Source organism: Diabrotica undecimpunctata, chromosome 6, assembly GCF_040954645.1.
Source record: "Diabrotica undecimpunctata isolate CICGRU chromosome 6, icDiaUnde3, whole genome shotgun sequence".
Classification (NCBI taxonomy): Eukaryota; Metazoa; Arthropoda; class Insecta; order Coleoptera; family Chrysomelidae; genus Diabrotica; species Diabrotica undecimpunctata.
In genome coordinates, this window is record NC_092808.1 from 119121126 (window position 1) to 119133422 (window position 12297).

Genomic DNA, 12297 nt, shown 5'->3' on the forward strand with positions numbered 1-12297 from the left:
TTCGAACTTTTTTAGTGTGGGAAGCTTAGATATTTTTGAGTTCGTTTCTTGTAGACATATGATATCGGGTTGTTTTTCTGTCACTAGTTGTTGGATTCTTTCAATACGGGGAAAGAACCCATCGCAGTTCCATTGGATTAAATTGAAGGTGAATCTTGAGTTGAAGGGGTAAGGGGCAACTGAGATGGTTGTTCTGGCTGTTGGGAGATAAGGATTTTGGTTTCATCATCGGTTAGGAGTTCAGATGAGACGCTGATATTATCAGAGTCATCTGAGTTTAGCTGTCTTTTGATTTTCTTTTGAAGTCTCGTAAGTCGATTTTTAAGGGATCTTTCCTTAGTTTCTGAATGGAGAACTGTTATGTCTTGTAATAGTCCTTCAATATTTGACGTAAAAACAAAAGCTTCATTAAGTGGACTAGGATTACCATGTGTATTTTCTAGGAAAGCAATAAACTGAGTCTCGGTCAAAGTTAAACCAGATGGATTATTTTTATAAATGGCCGCTACGGATTGTAGTGAACTAGCTGTTAGATTATGTTCCTCTGATTTTGTAGTTTTTGCTTTTTTCTTGTGAGGTTTGGAGATAGTGTTTGTGTTTGTGGATAACGGAGGAAGCATTTGGTTAGACGATGGTTCGGGTGTACTTGCTGAAGATAATAGAGAAGGAATATCAGAATTGCTGTCTGTTGATATAGCTCTTTTTTGTCCTTGTGTGGGTGGAATTGATGGGTGTATAGTTTCAGTATCTATTTCAGTGTGGGTTTCTGTGCAATTTAAAGTAGTTAGGTCTGATTGAACAGGAGTGTTTACGTCAGAAATTATATCAGTAATTTCAGATGTAGAGGGCTCTAGATGGGGTAGTTCAGTTTGAGAAAAAGTAGTTGGATTATTGGTACATGAGTCAGCGGTATGTCCGACCTCTTTACATAAAAAACAATGCAATTTATCCGTAGAAATAAATATTCTATAAGGTGTGTTTTCGTATGTAATAATGAAGTTTCTATCTATTGAAAAGTTCTCTTTATCGGGGATAATATACGTTACTCTTCGGAAGCTCATTATGTGTGCATAACCTTCTCCGAGTGCACCACATTTCACAAATGACACAGGAGAGACCAGCTGTAATCCAATATCTTTAAGGGCTTTCTCAATTATGGAATGTGGAATTGAAGGAGATACGTTAGATATAAGAAGGCGTTTAGCTGGGGTGATAAGTCTTCTGATGGGAACTACTGTAGAGTTGATAGAGATATTTTGATGTGTTTTTAGAAGGTTATCGACAACTGTAGGCGAGGAAAGATAAATACAGATGCGGTTATTTGGAATACGTGATGCAAAGGTAATGTTTTTTGGGATAACAATGTCCCCTATAGCTTTAACATAGTCAAATAAAACAGTATTTGGAATAGCGTGCATTAAAATGGCTTGCTCCTTACGTGGGAAAGTAGGAGGTGGAGGTTTGGATAAAGTAGCAGCGACATATGATTTTGTGGGGAGGACTTGTGGAGTTGTGAGGTTTTGATTTGAGTTCATTTTTGTGAGTGTTCCTGGATACCAAAAACACTTCACTTAATTTTTAGTATTGCAACAGTCGTCCTATTAGGACACTGTGGATAAAATAATAGGAATATAACAGTTACCTGTATCTGCAGTTTTACTTCAGTTGAATATAATAATATTATAGTCCAATAATAATTGCTTTTTCCATAACACACAAAATAATTCGAATTATCACATCACAAGGTAATGTTTACTCGTTGGCTACATCAATGGGAATTTTGAATACTAATTAATTGTAATATAACTATTAAATACTGTTTAATATACACACAATTATTAAAAATTAATAGGAGAACTTTTAATTATCAAGTTTAACTTTGCTTTACATTTTAAAAGATTGAACGTAACGAAAAATATCTCCAAGAAGACTATTTTGGATGTATTTTATAGCAGAGGTTTGGTTCTTTTGAAAAACGTACTAGGTTCATTAAAAAAAAGTTTTAAACATTTTAGATTGTTTTTTATGTAAAAGATTAAATTCAGTGTTTTTGAAGCATATTTCAAATGCCTTACATTCAAAATAAAATCGCCAAAATAGTCAAAAAGTCAAAACTAAAATTTCAGACTATAGGTTTTGTAGGTTAGGCTCTAGTAAACGAAAATTTATAGTGGGCAGTCAATATAAGGCATAGATTTTATTGATCTCATTAAAAAAAACATAAAAAATGGCAAAATTCGCGTCACGTATATTTCTTCACCACCTTTGTAAAATCCATGGTTACTTGCAGCAAAATAAAAAAGTTACGTACGAAAGCTGAACTCTTTACCTTTAAAACGCATCTTGATTTTTGTCGATAAAGCACTTAAATCAAAAGGTATCGAATTTTTTCCGTCGAGCTGATACAAATTTTATTAAACATTGATTTCGCCGCGTAACTGAAATTCAAAATCGACGGTCACTTCAAGCGTTATTTCTGAGAGAACGGTATATACTACACAAAAAGTGCTAATAAACGTTTTTGTTTAGAATTATCTTAGCTATAGTTTTTATTTAAAATATTTTTTTCTAAGGTATACGGATTCTTGATAAATCGAATTTTTTGCGTTTTAACCCCCCTACGAGGCGGGATTTAGGCGGCAGACCTGAGGTAAAAGTGATAAACTGTTCTGCATTTTTTTTTGAGGTCTCAAAATTATTATTCTTGTCAAAATTCAGCTTGTTCGTATAATTTTTTAAGGTTGAGTCGCATTTTCGTCTCTGACGACTGGGGTCTTCTTCTTCATCTAGCCATTCACGTCCACATCTGAACATAAGCCTCTTCAAGTCTTCCTTTTCATTGTTTTTTATTGTACGCTACTTGTAGCCAATTTTTCCCGGCAGTCCTTTTCAGATCATCTGTCATCTGTCCATCTCATAGGAGGTCTGCCTCTGGGTCTTTTGTGTTGGTATGGTTTCCAGGTTAAAATTGATCTGTGCCATTTGTTTAGATCGCTCCTAGCTACATGTCCAGCGTATTTCCATTACAACTTTAATGATTTTTGCACCACATCGGTGACTTTGGTTTTCTGTCTTATCCATGTGTTTGTTTTCTTGTCCTTAAGTGATATACCTAGCATTGCTCTTTCCATCGCATGTTGAGTGACTCTAAGTAAAGTCATATTCTTTTTTGTGATTGTCCATGTTTGTGCTGCATAAGTTAATATCGGAATAATGCATGCATCAAAAACTTTAGATCTAAGATGTAATTGAATTTGTTGATTTCTGAGTATATAGTTCAGTTTACTGAGTGCTGCCCAAGCTAACTTTCTTCTTCTTTTTATTTCTATAGTTTGAATTTCCCTATTTAGTATTATTTTTTGTCCTAAGTATATATATTCTTCAACTTTTTCTATAACTTTATCGTTTATTATTGTCACGGTGTCTTCGGAGTGCATGACTTTTGTTTTGTTTAAATTCATTTTCAGTCCTATTTTAGAAGATTCGGTATGTAGTTCTAAAAGCATGGTTTGCATTTCTTGTAGGTCAGTAGCTATCAGGATTATGTCATCTGCAAATCGTAGATTACTGGGGTAGCGGCCATTAATGGTTATTCCCTTATATTTCCAATTTAGGTTTTTAAAAACGTCCTCCAAAACTAAGGTGAACAGTTTGGGTGATAAAGTATCTCCCTGTTTGACTCCCCTGTTTAATGGTACAGGGTTCGTGTGTTCATTTTCATTTAGGTAGTATGTAGCTGTAGCTTGGTTCATAGTTTCTTTTATTGAGTTAATATATCTGCTGTCTATTCTACAATTTTGCATTGCGTTTATTACGGCCGTGTGTTCTATGGTATCGAAAGCTTTTTCGTAGTCTACAAATGCTAGGAAAACTGGAAACTTGTATTCGTTACATTTTTCTATTAATATTTTTGTGGTTAACAGGTGATCGGAAGTTGAATAGCCTTTTCTAAAACCTGCCTGTTCATATGGTTGGTAATCGTCTAATTTCCTTGTTAGTCGAGTAGTTATGACTTTGGTGAGTATTTTAAACAGGTGTGACAGTAGGCTGATGGGTCTGTAGTTTTCCAATTTTCGACTATCACCTTTCTTGTGTAATAAGATTACTTTAGAGTTGTTCCAGCTCTTGGGGACTTTGCCCTGATGTAAACAACTGTCCACAAGCTTAGTTACAATTGCAATTAGTTCCTTACCTCCTTCTAATATCATATCTGTGGTAATACTATCTTCTCCTGCAGCTTTATTTCTCTTCATGTTTTTCAATGCTGGAGTTACCTGGGGTATTCATTAAAAAAAAAACATTCTATAGATGATAACATTCTTCTCATCAAAAACTTTCTATACAGTGATTTAAAGTTTTCAATTATTCCTTGATCTACCGGTTGAGAATGTCCTGTAATATTAGGTGGCAAAATATTATCAATATGTTAGATAACTGAATATTCGGATTTGACGTTCCGTTGTCTAGGAAGAAGAGAATTTTTCTTTTTAACGTTACATTTTTCTGACAAATTTATGCAGCCGCTCTTTGATATTATCTCTGGTCATCCAGGCTTTCTTGTTGAAGTACCAGTTGACTTAGAGCTTATTAACATGAAAATTTTTAAAACATCGAGAATTTTTACTATTACCAATCACCAAAGGTATTTATTTTTCTTCAATTAAATTTGCACACAATAATATGGTGAGCTTTTTCTTAGCAAATTTACCGCCAGTACACGTAAAAGTTTTACTTGGTAAAGCTCGATAATACAGACCAGTCTCGTCTGCGTTATAAATGTCTTCTGGTAAATAGCCACTTAATAAACTTGGCAGTTTCCTTTGGTACTCTGAAACGTCGTCAAGGTTAACATTTGCAGCTTCTCCAGAAATTGCCCTAAATTTAATTGTTATGTTTTAAGCTAAACTTGTCAAGACAACCATTGGAAGCTTTAAAGTTCAAATTAAGTGCTTAACTAAAGCTTTTTCTTATATGCTCTTATAGCCCTTCCGGTAGGGATCTATGAAGGAGTATCACCGAGCCGCAATCTCTTACCGTACTGCTTTACCATAGGCCGATCAGACACCGGCATATTCTAGTCTAAGCCGCAGATTAGTTTTAGAATTTTAAACTGCTGCGTTAGCCTTTTTTATTTTTCTGTACACCAAGCCAGGGCTTGAACGGATATCCACTTAACCATTCGACAGTGAAGCGAATGAGAGTCGGCCGCCTGATCCACTTGTCTATCTGACCGACCTATTTCACTATATCACTTTTTTAAATCAGCCCTTTTTTTTAATTTTTCGCTTCACTGTCCAATGATTCAGTGAATGTGCGTTCAAGCCCTGGCTTGGTGTACATAAAAATAAAAAAGGCTAACGCAGCTGTTTAAAATTTTTTTTCAGTAGCACTTTCACTATATAACTTTTTTAAATCAGCCTTTTTTTTTTTAATGTCACGAACTTGTCGGTCATTCGGCCGACTCTCATTCGCTTCACTGCCGAATGGTTCGGTGGATATGCGTTCAAGCCCTGGCTCGGTGTACAGAAAAATAAAAAAAGATAACGCAGCAGTTTAAAATTTTTTTTCGGTAGCTCTTTCACTATATCACTTTTTAAATCAGCCCTTTTTTTTAAATTTCACCAACTTGAGTTTTTCTTATTTGAAACTTCGGCCAAAAATCGAACACTATAATTATTTTTTTCAGATGCTTTTATTACCGATATGTTTTCTTCCAAACTTAATAAAATTCTTTTAGCCAAAGACATGTTACCCTTAGATCAGAATATCGCAACTAAATTAGGAATGTGTATAAAGGATGAATTATTTCTAAAATGGGTTTTTTCCAATTTTAATCTTTTATTAGCCTTTCTTCTTCTTGATGTGCCTATCCATTACGAATGTTGGCGATTATCATGACAATCTTCATCTTATCTGCAGCAGCGCGGAAAAGCTGCACAGATGTTGTATTGAACCAGATTCTGAGGTTTTCGCCTTTACCTGACAATAGTTTCGTAGAACAACTGAATGCAAGTTTTATCCGGAGTCGTTGTGAAGAGGGTCCGTTGTTCTGAGATGTCTTCCTATTTACCCACATATGAAATATTCGGTGACCTAAAAACTGTTCGTTCAGCAGAGATTTCCGTTGTGGAGAAGTGTCAGGTAATAGAAGTTTTACTGTATTTTTATTTTTAAACAAAATATTAAGCACTCTTAAATATATGGGATTGGTAAATTTATTATATATAATATTAACAGTATCCTATTTTTTCTGTAGAATAAAAACTTATTCGCTCTTTGTGCTTCTTTAGAATTGTTATACACATTTTTGATGGAAATAATTTGAAGAAGGAAGAAAGCAGACTTATGGGAGGATGACTTTACACAGTTCAAAATTAACCTTTAAAAAAGCAACATTTCCTGAGCAAACTTTAATGCAAACGAGAGTGGTCTGTTTCGGAGACTGTTGCATTGGGATCTTCTAAAGGAGCGAGATCACCAGGTCTAGAAGTGAGTAAAGAAAGAATCACATTTATGCTGTGTACAAATGCTACTAGAAGACATGAATTGTATTTGTTAAAAATTGATAATAAAGCTAAAACCAGTATGCTACAAGAGTCAATAGAAAAGTGGCCTTACGAGAGAGGTGTTTAGTGAATTGTTCCGTAAGGACCTTAGCCTAGTAGTGAAGACGTTTCGAAAATATCCTACTTGACGATAAAAGCTTTCCTCGTACTTGACAATATTCCAGGCCAACAAGAACTTAGATCAAGTGATGGGAATAGTCAAATCATCTTACTACTTTCATACTGCAACCACTTATTGCTGACAATGGATCCAAATGTATTTAAAAAATAGTCCTTGTATGGAAATAAATAGTTAAATGTGAAATCTGTTACAGTTAACAAAAACTAGTTATTTCTTTAATACATAAATGCTTTATTTTATTTATTGTAAATTTTTCTAGACAATCCAGTAATCCGAACATTCCACCAATCCGGTCCCATCTGATTTTTAATGTATAAGAAGTATTGATGAAAGTCTACTGTACTTCATTTTAAACTATTCTATTTGTAAATAGGTAAGTGAAAAATAAATAGGCACCATTTAGAAACTAGACTTGAACGTGTAAACAATTCATCATTATTCAGAAATCAGAAATAAATTAATTTTGGTTTAGTTCGAATATGTCAATGTCAGTATTATTTAATGATAAGTATATAGACGTTATAAAGATATGGTCGAATAAACAGCTACCAACGGAGTGGAATAGCGGTATTATTGTACTATTACATAAAAAAGGAAATCAGTTAGAATGTGGAAACTACCGTGGAATCACGCTGCTGAATGCAGCATACAAAATAATGTCCAACGTCATTTATGAAAGACTTAGAAAACACGCTGAAAAAATAGTTGGCCAATACCAAAGTGGCTTCTGTAGACAGAAGTCAACAATAGACCAGATATTTGTTCTGCGACAGATCCTCGAAAAAACAAGTGAATATAACATCGACACACATCATCTCTTCATAGACTTTGAAATTGCATATGACAATATAAACCGAGAATTCTTAATAAAAGCAATGAAAGAATTTAATATACCAACATAACTAATAGAACTGATAAAAGAGTCTCTAAAAGTAGAGAGTAGAATCCGGATACAAAATGAATTAACGAAAACAATAGATGTGAAAAAGGGACTACGCCAGGGAGACGCTCTATCATGCATCTTGTTCAACATCGTACTCGAGAAAATAGTGAGGGACACAACAGTCAATACACGAGGAACAATCATTAATAAAAGCGTGCAAATACTAGCATTTGCAGATGATGTTGACATAATCGCAAGATCAAGAAGAGAAATGATAGAGGCATACAACCAAATAGAACGAGCTGCACAAAATAGTGGTCTTAAAATTAATCAGACCAAAACAAAATATATGCAGGTAAGTAAAAACGCAGAAATAAGGCAGCCACAAAATATAACAATAGGAGAATACAACATAGAGGGAGTAAAAAACTTTATATACTTGGGATCCCTAGTCACGTCTGCTAATAACGTTACGGAGGAAGTGCAGAGGCGAATATTTATTGCAAATAAATGTTACCATGGCTTAATTATGCAACTAAGATCAGATAACGTCGCAAGAAAAACAAAATGCCAAATATATAAAACCCTAATAAGACCGGTACTCACATATCGCTCAGAAACCTGGACACTCACTAAAAGAAAGGAAACATTGTTTGCCACCTTTGAAAAAAAAAAAAAAAATCTTGCAACACATATATAAGGGCACAAAAAAAACAGAATATGGCGAAGAAGATACACCTCTGAACTATACAAAATATACCAGGATCCGGATATTACAACATTCATTAAAATAGGACGGCTGCGTTGGATAGGACATGTAGAAAGAATGGAAGAAGGCGAAATACCAAACAAAATATTCAAACAGATGCCAGTCGAAAAAAGAACAAGAGGAAGACCGAAACTGAGATACTTAGAACAAATAGAAAATGATATAACAACCTTAAAAATAAAAAACTGGAGAAAAAAAGCACGAAACAGATCAGAATGGAGAAGAATCCTGGAACAGGCCAAGACCCAAAAAGGGTTGTCGAGCCAGTAGTGATGATGATGATAATGATATAGACGTTTTAAAATAATAAATAGGTACGTATTGTAGTTAAAAATGCCGGTTGACCATTTTAGACTATATTGCGCATTTTTTTTTATTTTTATAAAACATACTTGATCATATAGAAGTTGCTGTGGACGTCTATGTCACATCAAACTCAATAGCATCAAAACGAACAAGAAAAATCCGAATCTGATTCCGAATGCGAATATACGACCTTGAATACAACAGAGGGATTAAACCTTGGGTACTTATATACTCGTAGGAAACATGCATTGTGTTCCCGTATTGTGTCATTTCCAGAGGGTAAGTTTGAAGTGCTTGTATATCTGGGTGTATAAACCTCTATTTGTGTATAAACCCCTTATTTAGAACGATGATTAAGCACTGAAAACTTTCAAGCGCAATTAAAGGGAGGTCATGGGTAAGGTAAATAAAGTTTCGTTTGTCAGTAAGAATGATCCGAAAAGTATTTTACTATAATTTTTATACTCATACTATTAATATATATTACGATTATTGTAGCATTGTAGATATCTTGTGCGATAAATTATTATTCTATTCCCAAAATCTTTTTTATTGCCATACAGTTAATATGTTGATTTGTTAATATTTTCAGTTCATGGAATGGTATGGGTATTCATGGAATTAAATTATTTTAATATAATTAATTTTTTTTTAGTTTTTTCTTACGGGATATGTAATTTTGCTGTCTAAAATAATTTGAAAATTGTACTATACTAAAACATATGATATACATTGAAACAGATAACCATGATTCAGTTAAATTAAACTGGTATCCGACGTAAGTACATTGAACATCAAATCACGCTAACAAAAATAATTGAGCATAAAATCATATCTAATATAATGGATTTTACAGCCTTTTACAAGACTCTGAGGTATAACAAAAGCATATTTTAAATCAAATAATGCATAATATAATAAAATAAAGTAAAAAGTTACAAATAGATTAGTCGTACCAAATAAAGACGTATTACATTATACCAAACATCCTTTAGACAATGGAACGTTCATGGTGGATTGCCACAAAATCGTTTTCCCATGCAGAAATAAAAAATTTGAAAGTACCCACAGATTTTTCCTTGTTTAATTGAAAACTCTACGCATTTAATTTGATAACATTCTGAATAAAAACGTTTTATTAATATAAGATATTCAGATAAAACAGTTATCTTTTTAGAGGACTTGGAAGGATTTAAAATCAATAATTACCAGTTTATTATAAATCAGCAGTGAGCACGGATTGGAACTTGATACAAAGAATGCAAAATAAGTGTGTTTTGTACATATTTTTACAGGTTAAAACTTGTAAATAACTTTGGATCAACTGTCACCACGTCGTGCGTGTAACATTTGAATCCTTGAGGGTGCTTTAAAAGTCCATCACTGGAGGAATCGAACGTAATATGGTACCGGCCGATATATTTGGATCTGACATCCAGTCAACCATCTAATATTGTAATAATTCATTTCCATTATGTATTTTATTTTAGTTCGTCTTCCATTATTTAAGTATTTAAAGTATATTTGTTATTATTATTTATTTACTCTTATTTCCAATTTGTATTCGAAGAGCACATTTTCGCAATGGGAATGTTAGCATCAAGCCATTATCCATTACTTCTTCTTCCACAGAAGAAGGGTGGATAACAATAAAACAAAGTAAATGTCGTACACAGTCATAATTCAGCAAAAAGGAATCTGTTTATCGAGGCTACAAGCTAATGAAGAGCAATGCAAATGATGTAACACTTGCTACCACTGAGCAGATCCCCAAAAGGAGCCCTCCAGGGCGTAAAGCCTTATAGTGGAGGTTGCCTAATCAGGCAGTGAACAGTTGCTAAAGTGGGCAACTGTCTGGAAGTGTCGCCTATTCATTCGTTTTGAAAACAATGATGTATGGGTAAACTCAGTACAACCGCCAATAGCAATATTGTCGAGAGGTAGGACGATGTGCATCGAAATACGTATTATATCCAATGATACAACCTAACCACTTGCATAATTCTAAGGAAATAAAGCAGCGTATACAAAACATAAAAAATTCATTTATTAAAATGGTATTTTTAAAATAAGAGACTCGGCTCGAAAGCTAAACGCAACATGGTTTATGTATCTTTTATGTCTTTTTTGTGTTTCGGTTATATGCCTTTTATGGCTTTTATGTGTTTTTGATTATGTTTTTCGAAGTGAAGCTTTAATGCCCTTTTCAGTCATTATCATCATTAAATTTGTGTGTGCCTGCATCCTCACGCGAGGTAGGTTTCCCTAATTTTAGATTTCTTCATCAGTTTTTATCTTGGGCCAATCAATATCAATCCCTTTTACCGAAATGTAAACAAAAATGCCGGTATAAGCAATCCCCCCAATTACTGGTCAACGGCTCCGGGCGGATGAAGTGGAAGGGCACCTTTTTGTCCTAAGATTGGTAAATTGGTCTTGAAGGCGAAGGAACCTATTAACAATGGTCAACGGCATAAAAATGCAGAAGCCAACAAGGAACCACTGCATTAAAGCCTTGGAGAGTACCCCTAGTATAATCAGCAATAGGATAAGTAGTCAAAGAAAAGATAATACTGATCATGGAATTGGGATACGAACATCCGGCAGAGAAGGACAACCACAAGACGAAAGAGCAACAGACGAAAAACTTGCCAATCTAGTGCAAAGAAAATGTTATACGAGGCTGGTAAGACTCATAATGCAATCAAGGAGATGGATAAACATCATGGCAATTGGCGAAATGAGATGGACGAACTATGGGCAATGTGAAAATAACAATCATCACATATATTAATTAGGTAAACTTAACAGAAGACACGAAAATGGAGTAGGTGCAATCTTAAATCAAGAAACTGCCAGACATCTTAAGAACTTTGTACACATATTGGAAAGAATATGGGTACAAAATACTCCTACTTCAACTTGATTCCTACCCAATAACAACTAATATTAACCAGGTATATGCCCCTACAGCTGACAAACCAGACGACATAAGTAAAACATTCCATAATGAATTACAACACCTTGAAACATTCTCCCAAAAAGGATCTAACCTTCATTATGGGTGATTTAAATGCCAAGATTTGTAGGGGACAATTGGAAGAATTCATAGGACAGTTTGGGCTTGAAGAAAGAAATGAGCGAGGAGAAAAATTGGGTGAATTTTTATCAGAAGAAGAGTTTGTTTTTACTAACACTTACTTCAAATTCCCATACAAACGATTATACACGTAAAAATCACCTCAAGATACTTCAGGCCACATAGTCAGAAATTAAATAAATTATATTATGATTAATAAAAGATTCCGTTACAGCATTACATCAGTAAAGATATACCCACGAGCCGATATCAAATCAGACTATAACCCACTGATTTGCAAAATGAGGGTCAGGCTAAAGAAAATTCGACGTAGTTTTAACCCAAAATACGACATCAGGCTACTCAAAGACCAATGCACAGAAGAGAGTATAAAACAGTATATACATAGTAGTTTGAATACCGTTATTCAAACGGATTTATTACACCAGGAGCTTGAAAAATTGCACAAGACAAAGGTTTCACAAGACATACAAGAAAAATTCCTCAAACCACCAAAAATTAAGAAAAAATCGTGGATGACAAATATGATTCTAGATATGATGGAAAAGAGGA